The sequence below is a fragment of the Hyposmocoma kahamanoa genome, unplaced genomic scaffold, assembly GCF_003589595.1.
Source record: "Hyposmocoma kahamanoa isolate Upper Pololo Valley unplaced genomic scaffold, ASM358959v1 93, whole genome shotgun sequence".
Taxonomy (NCBI): domain Eukaryota; kingdom Metazoa; phylum Arthropoda; class Insecta; order Lepidoptera; family Cosmopterigidae; genus Hyposmocoma; species Hyposmocoma kahamanoa.
The window spans coordinates 13,785,234-13,810,745 of NW_020654810.1; the positions used below are offsets into that span (position 1 = coordinate 13,785,234).

At 34.7% G+C, this 25,512-nt stretch overlaps 1 protein-coding gene across 4 annotated transcripts in view; it reads left to right on the top strand.

The window, feature by feature from the left end:
- Positions 1-25,512, top strand: part of LOC113237312 (potassium voltage-gated channel subfamily H member 8-like) — a 106,660-nt gene continuing 81,148 nt past the window's right edge. For all 4 annotated transcript variants that reach the window (XM_026473711.1, XM_026473712.1, XM_026473713.1 and 1 more), the window contains exon 1: positions 1-68. The gene's annotated coding sequence lies outside the window, so the exon portion shown is untranslated. The remainder of the gene's footprint in view (positions 69-25,512) is intronic.

Here is a 25,512-nt window from a genome sequence, read left to right on the forward strand (position 1 = left end):
GCCCATGGCCGGCGGGCCCGTCCGCCCTGTATCGATTCTATCCCGCCACACCGGCGCGGATTAAGTCCGTAAGTGCATGTGCAATCTCTCAACTGTCATATTTCCTTGTCGGAATACATTGACTTACGGAATAGGAGTATTTGACTGCAACGAGATAGTTCTGTATGAATAGTGTGAGCCTTGATTAAATATAGCCTATGATTTAATAATAGGTCTCGACATAAAACGATTGCCATTAAATAATTTATAGATTCAGGCGTGGCAATCCATGTAATAAAGACGAAAGTAAATTACTTTGCTACTCCGCGAAGCCAGTGAAATCTAAATCGTGCAAAATAGCTGCACTTGTGAAAAAAAAAATGTATATATAATTTTACCCAATATAAAATTAATAAAATAAATAACACAAACCGTTGGCTTACTTTCTCAAATTCGTATCTTAAAACACAAAGTTACAAAAATAGAAAAAATGGATTGTATATACAAATTTTACAGGCTGATTTCACGTCACATTTCTTTTATATCCTACTGCCTATTCTTAAAGTAAGGCATCCAATTTAACATTCTTGATAAGAAATTTAAAATAAATAGAAAGTTCTCCCATCTCCTGAATAATAAACTTGTATCTTTATAAGATACGAGTTTGAGAAAGTAAGGCATCAAAACACAAATGCAATCACAAACACCACCACCAAAAATATACATGACATGTGTTTTACTTCTTTACGAGGCATCCTTAGGAGTTATTCGTTGTACCTACGCTTGCGGCCGAACAATGAGCTCGCAATCGCATAGAACAGTTGGCTACATTTATACCTCACTGCCCCCACTATTAACATCGTTATTATTTGAATATACCTGCAATAAAAGTGATGACATGATTCTTGTATCAAATTATTTCCACCTATTCTAAAACACCCAGACCTAATCCGTTTTCACAAAAAATTCGTTTAATGGAAATCTATTAAAAAGGTGATTGATATCGAATAAATGTTCAGCGAATTTGGACCACTTCGGGTGCTTATGCCTAAAATAAACGTGCATTTGGCATCTAGTTGTGAAGTTACGCCCTGTTTTTATGACCTATATTTATACATTGTTATAAGTATATATAATATAAGCAATATAAGTAATGCTTGCTTTATATTTATTAATGGATTGTCCAGTTAGAGTAGTATACAACATGCTGTTGATTATTCTATGTATTTTAAACTAAGCTATTAAGCTATTAATAAATGTTAACTGTAAACGTTAGAAAATGCTATTATGATAAACAATATTTATTCCTGAATTCACTTTTTAAAGAACATTACAATGTCCTTTATAAAGTGGAACTGTTAACAGCTTATGTATACAAATAAAAGCAGCCATTTTATGTTGCCAAGGGCATAACTATCAAGTAATCTATGCCATGAGTGACAAGAAGAAACCGGGATAACTGTATCTGTATTCGTAGGCTTTCGGTAGTTTTGAATTGATGTTTATTATATTTACTTTGGCTATGGATAAATCTTAGAATGTTAGTAGTAGTAGTTATATATTCCTGCAGTTCATTTTACATTATATTATTATATAATATAAAATTAACTGCATGAAAAAAATGTCAACACAAGCGGTAGCTACGCACGATTTAACATTCACTGGGTTCACGGAGTAGCAAAATACGTCATCGAGGCACACTACATTGGTGATGATTAGATTTCTACAACAGGTATCATAGTACCGGAACGTAATTTTCATTGGTAGCATTTATTTTCACTTTCTGTCGTAACTCAATGCATCGACAATTTTTCATTACCTCCTCCGAGACGAGACGCGGAGTACCACTCAAACGATATTGCGAATAATGGGACACTGTGCTTCACAACAGCTGCCGAGTGTGGGTGGAGAGAGATATTCACGGAAATCTCGTTCTTTGTAGGCAAAAACACAGGTTTGAGTGCTGAAAAAAGGTTCATACTTCTCGTGGTGTTAAGGGAAATACTGACTTAACGTACTCTTCAAAGAGCTACTATCATAAAAATATTTATTCCTTTCTACGTGCACAGGACTCTATCACGATAGTTCGTCGTTGAATGTGACCCACTTTGCAAGGTTGATTTTATATCTAAGCCCTCTAAAACTAGGCCGAGGTGCTAAAGTTCATCTTGCATCCTATCCATCTCCTACCGATCTTAATTAAGCTGTTATTGATTTTTTAAAAAAACGGGTGCATTAAAGACGGTGCATAGCGATGCAGAGTTTTTGTAATACGCACTCATTTTACATGTAAATTTAAAATGCAACGATTATATATTTCCGATCCGCAATTAACAATAATAAGACGATTTACTTAGACATGTAGATAATGATGAGGATTGGTAAATAACAACAGATATTTGTATTTTCAAATTTAATATCAGTAATGATTTAATGAATCGTTATTGATTAGAATATTGATTCCAGAATTAATATTTTTTTTAATCGGCTGTTCACTAAACTAAAAGCGGCCGTGGAAACTCGCCAAGCATTATAATTATTTTATTTTTATTCAATCATCGGAGAACAACGGCAAATTAACGTCATACCAGTGTGTACTTTACAACGTTTAGCGTACTAGACCGAAATACTTTCACCAAAATACCGCAATCATAAACGCACAGGGTCGGTGGATAATATTTATTTACACTAGTATATGCGCTGAGGAAATGTTTACGGAAGGACTGCGCGTGTAGTATACTACTATATCAATTTTTTCAACAGTTTACCGAACGAAATATGATATAGTGCGGATTGGTAGAGATCAATTACGCCTATTTACAAAACAGCTTATATACAAAATAGATAAAGTTCAATAAACTAAGCGTACAAGTAAATCGCTATGCTACAAATAATTTTGTGTGCATATTTTTAGAGAAGCTTAGGTTAAAGGAGAACTTCGAAGTCTACCATTCAATTTTGTGGTAATTTATTACTTAAGTACTGTAAACAATCAAATTACAATTATTAGTTTAATTCAGGTTTAAAGGTTTAACACGTAATGACTGAATGAATTATTAAGACTCTCGAAGTTACTTATAAAGCGACAGAACACAATTGCCAATTCGCATTTCGCCAGTTCCTAAATTTCTTGCCATTTAAAAGGATGACTAAATGGAACGGACAAAAGGAAATTAAGTTATAACTTCTTTTGTGTATAGCGATGGAACTTTTTCAAGCAAGAATGGTTTAATTTGTTTTGTATGTTCGTAGAGCACCGGGCCTTCCTTGCACATTTTATCGCGAAATCTTCATAAAATTTCCGTACCTCGTTCTAATCACGAAAAAAGATAGCATATTTTAGAACTACGATCGATGAAATATTTGATTTATATGAAGATAGAGATAAAAAGATTCTTCCGGTTTTTGATAAATGGGTTTGATCAAGTTCAGGATTTGTTTTTATCGTTAATGCCACGATGCTTATCGAACTTTCACATATGAAGTATTCAGTTCGACCATAACTTATCAATACAAGATAATTGGCGTAGGTTACCGACTTGTAAGCATGATAAATACTGATAATAAAGTATAAAGGACGTAGGTGTCATTGTCGTTGCTGTTGTAGGTAGAAGTTCTTCCAATACAGATTAGCGAAAATGCACGGAAAGTGTGTAATGAGTAATGGAGACACATCCATTTGGAAACCACTTAAGTTCAACATACGAATAACTAAAACTTATGCTGGTGGTTTGTAGTCCGTAACCTACAAAATTGAAACTCATTTTGCAGTGACCGATTTGCAGTGTTCAACATAAAAACGAACCCCCACGTCTGTTGCTCCAATATTGTACAGACCGCTGATGATATTGCGATATTTCGTTATGATTTTACTTCGCCGTTGTACGATGAGTGAAATTTTCGATATGCGCAATGCTTATCAAATCCACCATTTGATAAGAATTATAACATGCCATTACGAATGAATAACATTTTTTAGACTTTTTTATGATAACTTGTAACGTGACGAACAAGGCGTGCGCCTGATATGCGGGCATACTTACCGCAACTTAATTTTGCTGCTGGGATCATTATCATTGACATTGCAACTATAATGTCATAATCTTAAGATATATTACTAGTCTTCACCTAAAACCGCTTGCCGTTCCTTACCGTCAATGGGTGCCGAACCTATGTCTCCGTAAATCGTTTTCCTAAATTCCCTTTTTCTCTTAGTTTTTTATGGTACCAAGTGACAAGACGTACAAGTCGTACGCCTAGTGATAAGCGATACTCCTGTCCATAGCAGTTGCAGTGCCACTCACAGCTTTTAATCGCAAAGATCTGAAGAGCACTGTCAAAGTGTCCATAGAACAATTTGTTTTTTTCTTCTTCCGTGAATGTGGCTATATATTTCACTAACATCCTTACCCTTTAAAACCGGAACGCAGCAATGCTCACATTACTAGAAATAGGTAAGATAAAAATTGGTTATTCCCTACCTAATATTATTTTATCCTACACCTGCGTCACCACACTAATTGCTGTCGTTTTTCGGCTAAGTAGCAACAATAATTTATTGTGCAATGTAAACTCGCATGAACATTAAGCGAAACCTTCATGTAGCCATTGGAAGCTTCTGTCTGTTATCCAATATTTTATTGTCTATACGTCTCTATTTAAATCCCATTCACCATAATTTAGGTCATTCCACTTACCTCCAGCAATCTGTGAGATGAAAACTCTCTCATTTTCCTCGTTAATTCCCGGTAAGTGTACCCAAAAATGATGGGGCTTTTTGCTGCAATTATATTTGAAGTGACATGACCTTTTCTATATTGTTATTACTCAAATTAATACTTAAAAAGGGGACGACTCAGTGGCCCAGCAGTTAAGCATAGTAGGCACTAGACGAAGAGGTCACGCGTTTGATTCTTGGTAGAAGCAATTTGGAAAAAGAACTATTCTACGAGTACATTTGTCCTGGCCGGGATGTTCTGTGTAGTGCCCCAAAATTACTCTGAGGTTATTGGTATAACGAAACTACTTTGAGAAGTGCGAGCCCAATACTTGGTGTATTGGGCTCGCACTTCCAAGTTTCTTGGAATTTATGTGCGAAATTTAATTTAAAGTTTACCATGAGCTTTCCGGTGAAGGAAAACATCGTAATGAACCTGCGAGTCGAAGAAGGTTGACAACCCTCGGATAGCGTGTGAAGTCCCCAACCCGCATTGGGCCAGGGTGGCAGACTCCGGCCTAAAACTTCGCCTGAGAGGAAACCCGTGCCCAGGAGTGGAACGTTTAAATAATGATTGATGTTGATGATTATGATTGGGTGTAGTTGACTGGCTCTTTATTAATAATTAACATTAATTAAAATTATTAGGAAGTTGAAATGTCTATAATTGACTGCACTGTATCTGTGAATCAGCAGCATCATACTTTTTGTACGGTAAACCTCAAGCACGACCAAAATTTTATAGATTCTACCCTATTCCAGGGAGTCAACGTCAGTGATTGATTTGTAAACACACCTTGTACACTTTTAGCCGAATTTTTATTGCTTCTGAAAGTACGTTAATTAATGGCGAATGAGTCGAGGCAGCCGGAATTGTTTCCAGATATTGGCATTACGCCCGCCCGCGAACCCTCGACAAATGGCTACATTATTGAAGGAATTTAAGCGGAAATATTAGCTCTCTTGCACTGATGCTTATTCTCAGCATTGAATATTGTAATTGACATACGTAATGACTGGCTTATTTATTTTGTCCATTTGTTGAATATGTAAATAAATAAATAATTAACGCACACACTCAACATAGCCCCGCACTAGGGAAACCCTGTGTCGCGGGTGCCATGGACACACACATAGACAGTCACAAATTACACCCAAACTTACGAGAGAAATAAATGTAAGCCATACAAACATTTCTCCCGGCCCGGGAATCGAACCTGGGACCTCTGCGTGGCAGTCCGGCATGGCAACCTGCATGGATCTTTTAATTCGAATTCCTAGTACCAACACTGTATTTGCAGATAGGCAATATGACAAACGTGCTGCAAATCTTTACAATGTTTTAAATAGTGAACTGAAAATTTACAGTAAGCTGTATTATGAGTGCAAGAAAATTGTACAAAATTGGCTTGCAGAAAAAACATACACAGAAGTTGAAGCACTGCTGGATCACTGATATTAAATAAACAAATACGCACTCTGTCTTTCTCTCACACACACTCACACACACATACACACATACACACACACAAACACACACTAATAGAATATATATATATATATATATATATATATATATATGTATTGTAAGGAAATTTATATACCTAGTTAGTAATATTAATATATTAATAAGTACTATTCTTTTACTTTGTTAAGTTAGTTAATTATGTATACATATACTGGTTGTTTTGAAACGTGTAGGTAAGAAAGAGCGGAGTCTCCTGACACAGGCTATGCTTAAAAGGAGGCTCCAGCCCCTATTGTTTAAGAAACCATGTTTTAAGATAAATAAAGATTATTATTATTATTATTATTATAACCGTTCGGCCACGGAGGCAGTTGTACTGGTAATGAAACTATTTTTCTGGATTTAAATCGCGTATATTTGTTTTTTCAAACAAACCGACGTTTCGGGCTCTTTACAGGTCCCATGGTCACGGTTGACAGAGGCGGTAAAGTTTTCAACTAGTTATGTCTAATATTGATGCAAACTACCCTATATTTTCACTATAAATACCTTATTTTTAATTTTACAAAGAAAACATTCCAACTACTAGGCCACCGAGGCCTATTATGATACGTAGATATATAAGCAATACTAATCACTTATAAAATAAATGTTATTTTTATAAATAAGTCCCAATTCAATAACTCTGAGATAATAATAACATAATAACTCAATAGCTCAATAGCTCAATAGCTCAATAGCTCAATAGCTGAATAGCTGAATAGCTGAATAGCTCAATAACTCAATAATTCAATAACTCTGATATGAAGTCCAAATGTAAACAAAGGTGACACCATCATAAAAAAAAGAAGATTAGTGGAAACGTGAAAATGTCTAAAAATAATGCCAGATGTTTTATTTTGTCCTCAAATTGTGTTCATGTACAAACAAAACATAGTCCACTCATAATTTTTATTTAAAATACACTATTAGATACGCTCAAATATGTATGCTCAAAAAACTCATTTCATTGGAAAGATTTTTTATCTTATTGGCAATGTTTCGGGGGTACACAACCTTTGGCTGCCCTTTTTATTTATTCCGTATACAAACACAAATATTTTTAAGCAGAAGTGTTTATAACAATAAATGATTTATTACTACAGGCAGACTTTTACATTGTATTAATTACAATTAACACTTAATAGTGTTAATTGTAATTAATAATAAAATTAATATTTTTGATCAATAGGGACAGATAACGTCAGGTCGCCGGTTTGCATGCTCTGAGCTGCATAGTCGTAATTTTGTATTATTTGATTTCTGGCGCTTGTTGTAATCGAATGTGCTCCTTGCTGTATGTACGTCGTGTTGTTGTATGCTTTATACTTCTTTATAATAAGTAGTTTTTGAACGATAGCTAAAATTTAACTATAACAATATTAACGATACCCTTTCAAAGGTAGTTTATTGGTTTAATGTTAACAATTTATTGCTCAATGCCAAGAAGAGAAAGTGTGTTAAATTTAAATTACCTAATGTAAAATCGACTAGTCCAATCATAGAAATAAATGGAGAAAAGTTAGACTTTGTTAATAAAGCTGTCTTTTTGGGAGTGACCTTAGATAGTAATCTTGGTTAGCTAGTAACAATGGTTTCCACATATATCTTCCTTGGCCAACAGACTAAGCTCTGCTGCATACGCAGTCCGTAGAATACGTGAGCTTACCGATGTTACTACTGCTAGACTAGTTTACCTTAGTTACTTCCATATTATAATATCCTATGAGATTCTCACGTGGGGTAAAGCGGCAGATGTACAAACCATATTTGTATTGCGAAAACGAGTGATTCGTTCTGTGTACCGTTTAGGTTCTCGGGTTTCTCTCAGAGAAAAGATTATGGGAGACTAGTGTCATGACTACGGCATCACAGTACATTTACTCAAATATTTTGTATGGTCGTAAAAATACACATAATTTCGTTAAGAAAGAAGATTTCCATACTATTAACCTTAGAACTAAGTCCAAATTCATGGTACCACTTTTACTGTTGTATTATTTTATGGGGAACTGTATACGTTACGCAATAAGATTCCGGAGCATATATTAAGATTAAAATTTCCTAAGTTTAAAAGTATTTATATTACCTTAAAAGTATTTTAATTGAAAAATTGTATTACAAAATTGTACATTACGTATTAGATAAAGATATATGACAACATGAGTCTAGATTCCACGGAAATATGATTCAAAATGTAATTCATAAGTAATAAATTCTATAGCATTTAAGTTTATTTGAAAAGGCAATCCCAAGAGTTTCTTGCATGTTCTTCTCAGTGAAGTCGGCACAGTGAACGAGCAGTAGGTAGCTTAAAAAATGACGTTTTCAAGTGTATAAATTGTATCTATGGAGTAAATGATTATTTGACTTTGAATAAAAAAACTGATCGCCTTTTGGTTTATTCATATAAATACATTATTTCACCCTATTTAGCTTGAGTAAAACCTAGTCAATGACATGTTATCGAACAAAACTAGGTATATAAATAAATAAATAACGCACACACTCATAGTCCTGCACAATGAAAACCCCGGGAATCGTACCCGGGACCCGGGACCAGCATGGTAACCGTTCGGCTCACGAAGGTAGGAAGAATTTCAGGCCAGGAAGGATTTACGTTCCTGATCTAAAAAATTCTGTGACATGTTTCTTTTGCGCCGTGTATTGTAATTTTCTATGGGCCGTGACCCTTCTCATTTCGTCATAATTTCTCAATTGAAAATTTTTTAAAACAAAAAATTATTTTAAAAGTCTGTAAGTTATCGAGTTCTTAGGTTTTCGCGATTGTTACACATAGGAAATGAAACTATTTTTCCGGATTTAAATCGCGTGTATTTGTTTTTTCAAACAAACCGACGTTTCGGGCCCTTTACAGGTCCCATGGTCAACCGGGGACATGGTCAACATGAGACCTGTAAAGGGCCAGAAACGTCGGTTTGTTTCAAAAAACAAATATATGTCATTTAAATCCGGAAAAATAGTTTCATTTCAGTCTGTAAGTAGTTTATCCCAAAAGGATATATTACTATTATATATGGGGAACCGGAAAAAGGTTTATGATCTATGAGATGTCACTTTGACAGTGACATTTGTCTGGTTACATTTTTGGACTTAGATTTCATCTCAGAGTATAGGTACATGTGTATTTATTAACGTGAGGGGATCTCATGAGACTTATCAATCTATGTCTCAAGGTGACGTGCGCAGTGGCTGTGCCCCTCAGATCTGTGTTTTGAATTTCTAAGTGCCACTGGAACTGTTAGGATAGGCGTGTCGCTTACCATCAGGTGCACGACTTGTTTGTCGCGTTACTTGGTATCATATAAAAAAATAGTCGGCGATGAAAGGATAATACTCGTATATAAAAAGGACTTTTTTATTTGTTTTTTTTAAACAAACCACCTTCTCCGGTTCTTTGCAGGTCTAAGGGTCAGCCGTGACTTCTAAGAAAATTATCTTACATTAGCAAAGTCTGGTGTATTTTTTGAATAGAAAATAAATAAAGTCAGATGTATACCTACTATACTATTTAAGTTTGATCTGACAAGAGGGTGGTTTGATAAATATGTCACTTATTAAGAGGTTAAATAAAAACTATTTTCGAAATTTATTTTTATTTCTTAATTTATAACTCCTTTGTAAGTAACTGACGTACCTTTTTTCATCAAAAAATGATCATTCTCAAACATTGACTTACAAATAAATGAACGACGGGTCTAATACAAAAACCACGAAAAAAATGTCCCAAGTCAACCTATTTAAACGTAGTGACATGTAAAGGAATATGAAAAAGCTAAAACGTTGAATTTAAATTGTAATGTCATCGCAGTACTGTCTAATTTTGCTTGCTTCGCTGTCAGTCGAACAAACGAAGACTAAAGCGTGAATGACGCTCTGTATACGATTTTAACGCCCTGTAAGTTTGGACACTTTTTAGCGCGGACCCGACGTCCATATAATTGTTAGTCAATGTTCTCAAAGCACAAAGATTAAAGAGTTGAAGGTAACGGATGATATTCACCTCGCAAGGGACAATCGTCTTCTCACTTTGTTTGTTCTTCTGGACTTCAGCTGTGTATTCAACTACGTTTTGCTTGCTACTCTTCTTCTTTCAATGTTTCTCCTTCAGTTACAACTTGGTTTGATTATTAATTATCCCAGAGACCGCTTGCAGTGTGTTCGCTTTGATGAGGATTCGTCTGATTGGTGTAACTTAGTTGCTGGCGTCACTCAGGGTGGCGTTCTTTCTCTTCTCTTATTATGTATTTTTATTAACACCGTCGCTTCTGTTTTGTCCTTAAACTTTCATCTATATGCTGACGATTTGCAGCTCTATCACAGTTTTTAAGCGTGTGATATTGTTACAGTCGTTGAAGCGTTTAACGCTGACTGACGAAGTATCGCCCATAGGGCTGAGTTCTTTGGTTTGGTGGTGAACCCCAAAAAATCGCAGGCTATGATTGTTGGAAGTGGTTGTTCCATTTATAAAGTATATCTCCACGCCTATAGCTTATGCTTCTATTACAACTAAACTTGGCCTGCTTTTAGATTGCAATTTGACTTGGTCATCTCAAATTAATGAAGTCAGTCGAAAAGTACATTCCTCCTTGCACTCGCTTAAGCGTCTCCAAAACTTTTTGCCTTTGAAATCTAAGATCTATTTAGCCCAATTTCTTATTTTAGCTTTCTTAGACTATGCTGATTCCTGCTATTCGTATGCTACAGAATAGCTGCTAAATAAGCTTGAACCGTTGCATATTCTATGTATCAAATTTATCTTTGACTTCGTAAATTTCACCAAAACTCACACTATCGCAGTCTACTCTAGTGGCTTTCCATTCGTCTCCGTAGGAATTTGCATATTGTCTCTGTTCTCTACAATATTCTTCATAAGCTTTTGTGTCCCGAGTATCTTTCGCTAGGTCCCAGTTATCATTTCCTTCCTTCAATTCCGGTTTTTATTCTCACTCCTTCACTATTCATGCGGTCAGACTTTGGTACGCACTTCGTATTACTGTCCACGAAAGTACATTGTATACTTCTTTTAAATTGAGACTTAAGGATTAAGGAGCATTACTAAAGAACATTGGATACTGTTCCTTCCAATTTGTAGGTATTCTATTATGAAATATGTATTTATCTAGTTTGTAATAGTTAAATGTTATTAATATTGGATGACATAATTTTGTTTTTTGTGCACGTTAACCACTTATTGTAGTTATTTTGTCGTGTATTTAGGTCTGCAGGAAGAAATTTCTTATAGAAATAAGCAGTACCGTTTTTTGGGTTTTCTTTTTATTAAATGTAATTTGTGCTTTTTCCTGTGCAATAAATAATAATAATAATAATTAAAAAACGATTTGCATCAAATGAGGAAGTAAAAGCTGAAACAGAGGTCTATTTTTTAGAGTTTGACATAAAATATTTTTGATGGTTTGAACTTGGAATATCGAAGGTCAAGATGTATAGAGTTAAAAGGAGATTACGTAGAAAAATAAACCTTACGTAGAAACGTAGCTAAAAGTCATTGACCTACTAACAAATGGACGTCGGGTCTAATACAAAAACCACGAAAAAAAAATGTCCGAAATTAACCTATACACACGTAGTGACATGTAACGAAATATAAAAAAACTAAAACATTTAATTTATATTGTAACGTCATTGCAGTTCTGCCTAATCTAGCTTGCAACAATTTACAGGGCCCAAATACACCATATTCAGCTTCTACTGGAAGCTTAACAAAATGCACCATATTTAGCTTCGACTGAAAATTACTTCAAGTCAAGGGTAATGGAGCAGCCTTTATTGTAAATATCAATTACTTTTTATGTATATTATTAGGACGAATTTTGTACAAATTCCCTTCAAGAAATAATAAAGAGTTGGGCAGATACATACATACAAATATTATAAATGTGAAAATAAGCGTGTACTATACAAGTACATATAATTTTTCTATAAAACTGTATAATAACTTACCTAATGTCTTAATAAATGAAAGCAATGATATACAATTTACAAAAAAGTTGAAAGAGTTACTCTTACAAAAATGTTATTATAGTGTTAATGAATACTTAAATGATATATTACTGACACACGGGAACAAAAGCTAAGCAAACAAACACACATTAATATATAAATACAATATATATATATATATGTATAATTAAAAGTAAAATGAAATAATATATAATAAATTAAATAACAATTATTATTACATACACATATATTTTATGTTTTCTTTGCATTTCAATTTCATATTAAAACATGTAAATTTCTATCTACTGGTTTGCTCCTCTCTCCTTTCCATTATATTGCGTGCCCGAAGGGCTTCATAATATTGGTCTTTGTTGTATTTTCTTATATAATGGTTTTATAAAATATTGAGTATTGAGTATACTATAAGAAATGTACCGATATTCCAACTAAACGTAAACTCAAATATCCGTAATTCCGAAAACCGATTTATGACCATTACGCTTTCAAGTAATTTTGATGCTCGCACAAAGTCAAAATTAGGTTTTATTTTGTAATATTCCAAAAAAAAAAACATTTGACATTATAAAAATTCGAGCTAACGTTATTTCGGGCAAATGTATTTTCTAACTCATGATAGGTAATCTCAAAAACCGTAAAGCGAGTACAACAATATTTTGTTAGTTATTGCCATTGACCTACCAAAAAGTAAATAAAAAATAAGCTTGTTGTTTTTCTCAAAGTCACGAACTTATCGTATAGATTTTCACGTTTCGGTATTTATAAACTATATACATCACTCGGATATTTTATTACTAATATTAACTTCACTGACAGTCAAGGTTAGAGTCCGGATGTTAAATGGTTGCGCTGGCGCACGCATCCCATGACGTCACTGATGACACAGATTATCTCATTCTGAACATTGCTATCGGAACTGGCCGACCGTAAACATGCGAGTAATCAAATTAGCATGGTACTCGTAATTAGGGTTTAGGCCGTCTTTGTCTAAACGCCGTCTACGCTGGCTTAACAACAGCGAAATAATGCAACTTTGTAACAAACTTTAGACTATTTTCGTCTCAACCATCGTCAAACTGCGTTCAACTACGTCATTCCTCCCTTCTTTGACACAATACATCAATATTTTGTTACCTTTCTGCATCCACACGCGGAAAGTGGTTTTGGATTCGTGCCAAGCTTAAACGACACTTTTTGTAATTAAACAAAGGAGTTTATGGTGCGTCTGTCATCGATTCGTTTTAATTTTTTATAAGTTTATTCACCTGGGACTGGAACGGAAATATCCTGAGCAATATCCTAAGACAAATGCTGCACAAGTTTAACGCAAAACTTGTTTTATAATACGTATACAAAACATCCAAAAGGTTTCGCAAAACTACATACATATATGTATATCATTTTGAGTCATTTAATATTTGGTGCTACTTTTTCTACGAAAATGATTCAATTGTCTGAATCTGAATACCCATTGGTAATTATTTATTTACACAATACAATTAAATTATTCTAACTAAATGAATGAAATGTATAATTTTACGTTGCTTTTTAACAGATGTTAGACGTCCTACATTTTTAAAAATAGAGCAACTTTAACAAAGCCGCGTGTAATACATGATTTTTGTAAATCGTCGATTTGACTACAAAGCAAACGCTTCAGTGATCCTCATATTATGTAACGTAATCATATCGTAAATCATTTCTATCACACTTCTGAGAGCGTGAAATTTTTCGCTCTTCCGTTGTACTGTGTCGGCGTGCGGCTGATATAGGCCACACGGTAAATTTAGCTTAATTACCACCTACCTATAACGGTTTTCCCGCCACCCTCATTCCTGGGAGGACTAATGGGGATTGTGGTCCATTAAAATTAAATACATTACTGAAAATAAACCCATCCCGGTTTCATGCAACATAATTTACAACCTAACGTGGTACTCGTAACATAAACATCGAATAGGTATAAGTTTTCCGTACAATCTTTACTTTTTTTAAGATATCAAGTGACCGGACGGACAAGTCGTGTGCCTGATGGTAAGCTACACGCCTGTCCATAACAGTTGCAGTGCCACTCAGAGCTTTAAATCGCAAAGATCTGAAGGGGTACTGCCACTGCGCCCGTCACCCTGAGACATAAGTTGACAAGTCCCACGTGCCAGTAATTTCACCAGTACCCTTACCCTTCAGAACCGGAACACAGTAATACTGACATTATTGCTTGGCGGCAGAAATAGGTAAGGTGGCTGGATGAACCACCTTACTAGCCTGGATGAACTCTTTCGCAACGAGCTCTACTGTTACTAAGTATTAAAATAAGGTCGAATTACAATTCATGGACTGCTTTTACAGCTGAAATTATATTAGTAGTGATTATGTGATTGGCTTACGTGCACTGATAAAAATGACTTATCATTTTGGTGGATACTTTTGGAATATCTTGGCGACTAGTGATGGATGATGACGACCATAATAGTATTTATCACAATGATATTTATTATATAAGTACAGTTTAAAAACATTTTGTTTTTAATCTGCAAAATATAACTATAAAATGTACATACAACTGTACGTAATAAAATAAAACACAACAAACTAATGCCGTCTTCCACTTTCAAAAGGAAATGCAAGCTTTGGCTACTTTCGAAACAAACGTGTGTCGGCAAGTAATTGGATGTACTTCTTGTAGCAGTGGAGCTCATTCTGAAAGAGTTTGACCAGGGAAGTACTTGCCACATTACCTATTTCTGCCGCCAAGCAGTAATATTAGCATTACTGTGTTCCGGTTTTGAAGGGTAAGGGTGCTGGTGAAATTACAGACACATGGGACTTGTCAACTTATGTCTCAGGGTGTCGGGCAGTGCCCCACAGATTTTTGCGATTTAAATCTCTGAATGGCACTGTCATTATTCTGGACCGGCGTGTAGCTTACTTTCAGGCTTACGACTTGTTCGTGCCGTTTGTTGATATTATAAAAAAAAGGTTCATCGGTCCAACGAATTTATTCAGTCTTTTATTTATTATTTTTTACTATTTTATTTTAATGCGTACAATCTTCATCGCTATCTCACTTATAATTCAAGTATTATGAAAAGGAATATTTTATGTAACTTGGGTACCGTCATGACCATGACAATATCATCGTAGCGTTAATAATATATTAAACAACATTAAGTTTAAGTTGTTTATATTTATTTACTGTTTAGTAATAATTCTATTGGAGCTAGTCAAAACCCTACTGCTGTCATAAATATAGCAAGTTTCACAAAATAACCAAAGTTTAAAAAACAGCTCAAGCTGAGACTCTAGGCGTCGTATTCTAGAACTCTACTCAATGCTCAAGTCAGGATTTGTGTATGGTTTAAAGCACTCGAAATCATACTCAAGTCCCTGCTATCCCTGCTATTAGGGTCGTATTTCCAGTGCTTGTGTTTCCAGTGCAATCCTGACTTGAGCGTTGAGTAGAGTTCTAGAATACGACCCTTACCTTTTTATCTACATAACATAATAGTGTAACTTCAGGCAATGTTATTAAATTGCTTTATTAATAAATAAGTAAATAACGCGCGTATACTCATAGCCCCGCACTCGGGAAACCCTGTATCGTAGGTACCATGAACACACACATAGGCAACCACAAAGTAACCTTAAACTCACGAGAGAAATAAATGTAGGCCATACAAATACTTCTCCCAATACATGGTAACTGTTCGGCCACAGAGGCAGTTAATAATGATGATAATAAACCTCTTTATTATTATTATGTACAAATTAAAATAACCAACTGCACTGGGTTATATGTAAAATAGTAACAACCGTGCAAGACTATATTACTAACATCATAAACAATAATTTTTGTTCCCCGACTTTTCACAAAACATAATTGATTAAAAATAAACTTTAAACTTTTTTATCTATGTACTATCCGACACTTTTTAGATCTGTATTTGGTAGTAAATTCAATCGTGCAAACATTCTCCTAAACCCGTTAGAGTTATCACCGATAACTGTAAACGGGTTCGTTTATCACCGTTTACAGTGATATACTTAAACGTTTTTATTTTTGTACAAAAGTAAAATCTGTTGAATTATTAAAAGTCATGGAACAAAAGTTGTTGTCTATGATGTTAGTAATATATAGTCCTGCGAAGTTGTTAGTATAAGTATTTTACAAATATGGTAGCAGTAGAGCTCCTCGTGAAAGAGTTCATCCAGGAAAGTACTGCCACTTTACCTATTTCTGCCGCCAAGCAGTAATGTCAGCATTACTGTGTTCCGATATTGAGGGGTAAACGTACTGGTGAAATTACAGGCGTATGGGACCTGTCAATTTATGTCTCAGCGTGACGGGCGTAGTGGTCGCAGTGCCACTCAGATCTTTGCGATTTAAAACTGAGTGGCACTGCAACTGTTATGAACAGGTGTGTAGCTTACCATCAGGCGCGCAGTTGTGTTGTCCGTTCCGTTCCATTAAAAAAAACCCTGAAAACAATACAGAACTTTAAAAACCAAGCACGTGTTCTAAAAAAATAGTCGTCAAAATATACCTAAGTGGCGAGTATTATAATAATAAATATGTGGATGGCGGGACAATGGGATGAGGTGCCACCGTTATCTCAGTCCGCCACTCATGTGCCCGTAACAGTGATAAAAGATTATTACGCACCGTCCCTCATTCTTTTCTCCTATTAGCATTTCATCGATCGTGGATTTTACATATAATTGAATAAAGGGAATATGGAAAGCTTTAATCGAGTATGCGGTTTCGAAGAGTCAAGGACCATGCCTCTTAATCAAGCAGATGAGTGTGTGTACGCTATTCGTGGAAAATTCTAAAGGTATATGAGCTATAAAATATGTTTCTCTCTTGTTGTTATTTTCATTTCAATCAATTACTCATTCAACCCTTGAAATATTACGAAACACAATCAGAATACAACAACGTTTTAAAACCATAATTTGACTCTGTATCAAGTTATCCAATTTTGAGCAAAATGGTTCTCGCCTTAAGTTAGACGTTGATATAATTATTTGGACATATTCACATAACTTTGTGAATTATTCAAAGCTGTTTGAACTTAAGTAAAGTTGTAAGCCGAAGACCGCTAACCGCCACGCCTTTTGCGTTGAGATAAGAAATTCAACCCGTCCCTTTGTTCGGCTGACCTTTGAGTTAAAAGTTGACTTCTTGGGAACCTGGCCGATACAACAAATTGTAATCAATTGTTTTTTTCACTGATGCATATTAATAAAATGTTATGCTACTTTTTTCAAGTCTTTGTCCAATTGTCATATAACAATTTGCAGTAAAATAAAATAACAAAAATAAAAATACTGAGAACTGCTTTTACAAAGCACTCAAGAATGTCTATTACTGATTATATTTTCATATTAGCAATAGAAATAGAAAATTGTGAGGTAAGTATCTACTAAAGGAAAAGTTTCGAATGTAATTAGTTGTTCTGCACCATTCACAGACGAGCCTGTAAGGAGTTAATATAAAAAAGGCGTAATAAAACGTTAAAATGAAAAGGTACGTAATATAAACCGGAAGAGGTAGAAAATGAACCTCAGGGAAAAGAAGTCTATATTGGCTGCAGGTAAAGGAACTTGTATGGGCCCTACCGTGTGTGTGTGCGAATATTTTTTACTTTGATACCTTTTCTCTTTTAATTCTTTCCGTTCTAATTCTCGTTTCTCAAACCTTTACTTTTCTTTTTTCTTAACTTATAATGCTTGATACGGCTTTGCTTACGATTTCACCGTGTATTAAGTGGAAAACAATATTAAATACAGTCTAATACACAAAACTTAAAAACTGAATAAAACCCTAATGGGTTTTATTTCATTTTAGAGTGCGATCGCAGGGATTACCCTGTATACTAAATATAATTATTTTATAAGGTAAATATATACACTAAATACATAACATTAGGACAAATTAGTATGGTAATCACTTATTCGACAATCAAATTAGTTGTCAAGAATGATCTCTATCCTGGCAAACGATCGAATAGCTGTAAAGCCAATAACGCAATACATATACTAAACCATTCAAATATGTAATTGTGTAAATCTTGGAACTGGTAATATCACGCTATATATCTATATCTAGGACCAAATGTCTCATCTGTAGAAACGAGAGGCATTCTTTGTAGTAGACAAAATATTACATTTAATTATGTCTTATATTAACTATGTTATGTGAAATTACAGGCACATGGGATTTGTTAAATTATGTCTCAGGGTGACAAGCGCAGTGGTAGTGCCGCAACGATCTTTGCTTTTTAAAGCTCTATGTGGCACTGCAAATGTTATGGACAGGCGTGTCGCTTACCACCAGGCTCACGACGTTGTTCGTCCCGTCACTTGGTATAATACATATAAAAAAATATTCTTCAATTAAATATACAAATTAAATTTTTTTATACAAAAGAATATTTTCGTTGCAATTTACGCTACAGGTTTATCTTTGTAACCGGCAACCACATTACAACTCTAGGGGCACAGGGTCGCGTTTTTAAAAAGTTAATTTATTTTACAAACTTTGGGAAAACTCATGAAAGTTCTTTAAAAGTACATTTCCAAAACCTTAACGATAAAAATACGTTAAATATAGGCTGAATAAACTAAAGTGTCAGCTTGAAGATTAAATTGAAACCGACGGTTTTGAAGCCAACAGTGACGCTCGCGCTAGTGCTGCATCAGTTTTCTTATTAGTAAAGACAGGGATGGGCACATAGCACGCACCATTAAAATATTAATAAATATTCTTCTTTTAAAATGTTTACTTACATAACTTTATTCTTTGAATAACCATACAAATTTTTATGCCAGTGCCGCCAGATACTCGATGTAATGTCACATTTTTAAACGACTTAAAAAAGGAGGCGGTTCTCAATTCGACTGCATGTTTTTTTTTTTATATATGTTACGATTTTGATGATTTTTTTTATTGGAAAGAGGGTAATCTATAGTGGTGGCTTGAAGAAATATTCCACATCTAAGGGAGGCAAACTAGGGGTTGAATCCAGTTTGAATGGAACTTTTTAACTTATGTCTTTGGGTGATGGGCGCAGTGGCAGTGCCTCTCTGATCATTGCGATTTGAAGCTCTGAGTGACACTCTCTCATGACTTGGTCGTCCCGTCATTTGATATCATAAAAAAAGTTTTCGCGCACTTTCCGGTAACCAATTTCATAAAACTTGGCAAATACATGTAATTCCACGAACTTTTGAGGTCGGTTTTTTTAGTACCTACTCTGTACTGAGATTATTAACTGAAACTTTGGAACTTTATTTGGAACTGAATTCTTTATAACAATTCCTAGTAATAAAATAAAAAAGCGACATTTTTTCTTTTAGACTCTTCAATTGTACACTAAAAATCACGTACCTACACTAAAAACGTTTTGTTTTACCATAGGTTTTATTAATAACCGATTTAAGAAACTTTTTATAACAAAAGGATAAAGAAAGAATAAGCAGGTGAACAGATACATTCAAGCTCAAGATCTTGGATTTACAGACGTGCTCCTAGACGCGGTCTCAACTTACACCACGAAGGTTGTCAGTGCGTCAACGTATCTAACTATTTAAACGTATTGAACTGCCTCCGCGGCCGAACGGTTACCATGCCGGACTGCCTTGGGTTCGATACCCAGGCCGGGAGAAATATGTGTATGGCCTACATTTATTTCTCACGTGAGTTTGGGTGTAATTTGTGGTTGTCTATTTGTGGTTCATGGCACACGCGACACAGGTTTCCCGTAGTGCGGGGCTATGAGTGTGTTGTGTTATCGTTATTTATTGTATCAACATTGTTTTTTGATCGGTTATTCATTGCCTATTTTAAAATCATCTTACTAGGTTATTTAATTAGATAGCATTCCTTTTTTGAGACTTAGGAAAAATTGTTGACTTAATGTTGGATTAAAAGCCATACAGCGGCCGCCATATTGATTATTGACTCTATGACACTCCAGGGATCACAATACTTATTCTAATGGTACTTTATATACCAAAATCCATCAAGCCGTTTACGCTACAGTGTAAGTCAAAACATTTACATATTTACTGGAGAAGTTACTCTCCTTCAGTCGCATATAAGGGCAAATATTTTGAATTAATCCTTTATACGATTCAGTATACACAAATCAAGAAGTTTCAAAGGTATATTTTTAAGCTTTTGTTTTAAACAGGAAAGGTCATTTTTCAATATGTGACTGTTGACGTTGAATATTCTTGGAAAGAATATCTGACGAGTTCTCAGTTGCTTTCGGCTATTTCGCTAGTCAAATTAAGAAAGTAACTTAAAGATTCTATTTATAATGAACTAACAATACATTTCAATTAAATCGATTTGTACATACCTAAGTGCACCAGAATATTTAATTACACAGGTTAGATGGCGAAATCAGCTGCCATATAATTTGCAATTACTTCAAAGTTTCGTACTGTTACTCATCTGCTTTTTTATGCGGCACGTGTCTATATTTAACATACGGCTTCGGTAAATCCAAAATCCTAAAAGTACCTAGGTATTACACTTCTGTGTACATACATAGGTATAATGCACACGCACTACAACTCATCTGTTCCAAATATAGAATTTAATATTATACCATACAAGTCACCTGTACAATAAGCTTCCTGCACGCCAACAATAATACCCATTGAATCTTTGATCAGTGTTATGGCTTTGTGAACTTGCCAATGCATTATCATATGATTATTTCCAATCGAACGACCTTGCACTTCACGGAAATAGCAAGTGATGAATGTCCACATGGGCCGACACATTATACAAACACAGTAGGTGCGCGTAGACGCTGACTACTGTAAATAAACCAGGTCTGGAACTGATACCACGGCTGCCAGCTGTAGCTAAAACTGAATTTCATAGACGTTAAACACAAAAGTGTTAAATTTTTGACCTATTGTTTCATATCCCTTCAAAATTGGAAATGGTTTTCTAAAAATCTCTTTCCCGCACAATAGGAGTTTTATCAATATACGTATTTTTATGAAGTACAAACACATTCATGCATTTATGATAGAAATGTAATTAGTTTATTTTGACGTCAAATTTGTCATTTCAGTAAATGATTTATATGGAGCTGCTTAGGGAGGGCTGGAAGTGGCGTAGGCTAAATGGATGTAAATATTGCAGGAGTAAATTGAATCGAGGTTTTCGAGGAGCAGTGGCTTGAGGGAGTAGAGGAAAAGGCCTTATTTAAATCGCTTCGAGTTGACGAGCTGTCGTCGGCGAATTATTACAGCCTTTCAATGAATGAAATCCCTTGGTATTTCCCTTAAATATACTTTATTAAAAGTCAGCATTTTTCTCAATCTTTGTGAATGGCAATGTCACACAACGCTGTCCGTGTCCTCGACAAAAGATTATAACGTATTTAGAATACTTTACGTATTCGACTTAAAAAAAAATCTCCTACCGACACACATGTGGACTTCGCAAGTCCTCTCAGGAACTTTGGAACAAGTAGGTGTGTCTACAGAACGATATGAAAAAAGTTTTACGAATGAAAATTCTGTGCGAATAATAAATCTACTACATATTTAATCTGGGGTACAAAAACTTTTGTTGGCGTTTGCTTTTGTCGACGTGAGACGTTTAAAGTTTGAAACTTCATTTACAAGTCTTTTACATTTTTATCAACATTTCTGTTTGTCACAGAACAAATTAAAAACTTTAAATTTTTCATAATATTCATGCATATAAAATTAGTTACTATTACTACTACGTATTAGGTAACGTACCTACATATGTCTACAACTGTGATACTGAACAGAGTTGATTTGTTTATTGAGTATATAAAAATTAATCATATCACACATTAAAATAATGTAAACAACTAGAACATCCACGAGGTCCTTATCTCTGATAAAGGCAATTTGCGAAAATGAAACTTATAACGGAAATGATAACGATGAAATTCGTGGGATAGTGGTTAATCGCGTTGACGACAGTCAACCTTCGCCTTATTAATTTTCGGAATATTAGAAATAAATATTTCATTCATGCATCTCTTCGACTCCCGCTATTATTTTCGAAGTTCAACAGACATATTACATCACACACTTACACAGTACGTCACGACAATTCCAATAATATATCTTTTTCATGTAAATCACAAATGGTAATTATGAAATAACTTTCATGGAAATGTGTAGGCAACGATATTATATAGGGCAAAACGTAATTTGCTGTCGTATGGTTATTGCAGCTTTGACTAGTAAGTTACGTTTTCCCTTATTCGGGATTCCTTTTGTCCTAAAGTGTTCATAAAGCAGCATTCTCAACATAGTACTAAGTAATAGAAAAGTTATTCATTTTTAAGTGCCGGATAATTGCCTATCGTCGACTATATGACGGTGCTGTTTTTGTGCCTCCTCCTTGTATGCTGTTTAGATATTTCAGGGTATAGCTGTGGCTACTTTATATTATTGTTGGTATTTTGAAGTTGATATCCTGTTTTCGAAAAGTCATAATGTGCTGCATGAAACGAATTTAAACTTGTACCTATGCCTGCCGAGACCTTAATTTAATTTTATTATGATTTATGTACGAAATAATTGATGTTGTATTTCAACTGTTGCACAATGTCATGTACATTTCAGTCTGAATAACGTGTACAAAGTAAACCATACAGTCAGGTTGTATTTTTAAGAGATAACGTGTTTATCACTCGCGCATTTTATGGGCTGCAAACGCAGAGATAAATCCTTGACATTTATTACAACGACAGGTAAAATAGAGGCAAAACGCATACGCCGAGTCTAATGGAATAACATACTATTCTTCTAACGTTATTTATTTTCACACGTAGTCTGCATACCAATGTGACAATAACTACCCAGTAGTTACCTGAGGTATACAATATTCTTCAACGCATTCTAGGACAGTTCTTGACATTTATTTACAACGACAGATGGAATAGAGATAAAACGCAGACGGCAAACCCTGAAGAAATGACGTGATATTCCTGTAACGTTATATATTTTTCAAGCGTATTATGGAATTGAACATTTATTATTTTACGTTAAGTAGACAAAAGGTTGGCCACATCGTCGCCTGATATTAAGCGATTATATGAACATTAGTCAGTCTAGTAAATTAAAGAGCCCTAAATTCAAAACAAATCACATTACACTTGAAATCGTGACATCAATAAAAACTCCTTCGTAGGTCAAATCAAGTTACGTATAATGATTTTTTTTTGTATCATCACAAACTATCAAATAGCTGAAACCCACATGCGTTCGTATAATCTGTGTAATTATTGATTTTGTAATAAGCCTTTCTTATTAGTATACATTTTTAACATGACTTTTGAACTTTTTTCTGATAAATTTAGTACATTTTCTGGAATTTTATTAAGTCTATAGGGGTCGCAACTTTATTTATGTTATAATTGTTGGGTTATGTTTTGTTTATTTATTTATGTTTCTAAGTTTAATATTATGCCTCACTATTTCGGAAATAATGTTACATTTTTACGAACATTACATTATATTTTCAAATGGAAGTTGATTGAGTGTTCGGGAATTTTTGTAATGTTCGTGTTCTTATGCACCCTGCCAGCCACATTGAAAAAGGTGGCGGGGCGACGCGGGCCGGAGCCGAACGCTATGACGTGGCTATGATAAACAAGTGTTTATAATCTACATTTCTCTAAATCTAAATTTAGTGATTGGGCGACTGTGGGAATTCACAAAAGTAGACAAAGGCTATATGATCTGTACGATGAAAGGACTTATAACACTAGTAACAGTTTTAATGATTTTGTTAGGAAATATTCGAAAATGTTTAAACGTGTTTGTGTTGCAGCCAAAGCAATGTTTATAAATAATAAATAAAAAGCAGCGCAAATGTAGTAAAAACGACTTGGAATATTATAAACAGCGAAACTGGAACTCGTAACTTAGATTTTCAACTAACATTTAATGACAAAATTGTAAACAAAGACGCAGAAGTTGCTAAAATATTTGAAAATTTTTTTACTGACATTCCAATTTTGACTGCTAAGTCGTTAAATTCATCTCCCTCCGCCGCTGAATCCTTACTAAAAGAAAATAATGCATTTAGTATCACTAACTTAAGGTTCCGTCATGTATTTCCAAACGACATTGTTAAAGCCTTTAAGTCTATAAACATAAAAAATACTGTTGATCTTGATGGTCTTTCAGTCAGAGTAATTAGTTCTATAGTTGATTGTATTGCACTTTACTTAGCCTGTCTTTAATAAATGTGTTGATGATGGTGTCTTTCCTGACCTCATGAAGCAAAGTAAAGTTATTCCACTTTTCAAATCTGGTAGTATTTCTGACCCCACCAATCTCAGACCTATATAAATACTACCAACTCTCAGTAAAATATTTGAAAAAATTATTCTATATCAGATGTGTGCACATTTTTATAGTAATAACTTAATGTCTCCTAAACAATTTGGTTTCACTCGGGGTCGCTCTACAACCGACCCTGGTGTCGAGTTGATTAATCATATATTTGATGCATGGGAAGTCTCACATGATGCTATTGGTGTATTCTGTAACCTTTCCAAGGCTTTTGATTGTGTAGACCATGATACACTGGTCAGGAAACTTCGCCATTATGGTGTGGCGGGAAGTGATCTCAACCTTCTTAAATCGTATTTGCGTGGTAGGGCACACAGGGTCGATGTTAACGGTACGAGATGATCAGGGTCTGCAATTGGCATGTGTGTCCCTCAAGGTTCAATTCTAGGCCCATTTTTGTTTTTAGTGATATTATATGATATTAATGACTTACCTAGCCTTATGGAGGGTATAAAATATGAGATAGTATTGTTTGCTGATGATACTTTCTTATTATTTAAAGTTAAAAGGCACCAATGTTCCTACGACGATGTGAACAATGCTATATCTAAAGTAGTTGATTGGTTTGCTGTTAATAACCTACCTTAATAACCTTCTTAATGAGAAAAAACAAATTGTGTGAAATTTACATTACCTAATGTTAGAGAGACGGTTATAAACATTGTAGTTAGAAACGAAAAATTGAATCTTGTGGATACAGTTGTATTTCTAGGTATAACGTTAGATGCTAAATTGAAATGGGGTCCCCATATAAGTAAGTTATCAAAACGGCTCGGCTCTGCAGTGTACGCGATTAAAAAAATAAGGAAACTTTCAGACGTCCAAACCGCTAGATTGGTTTACTTCAGCTACTTTCACAGTCTAATGAGATACGGCATTTTGCTTTGGGGTAATGCCGCCGATATCAATAGAATCTTTGTCCTGCAGAAAC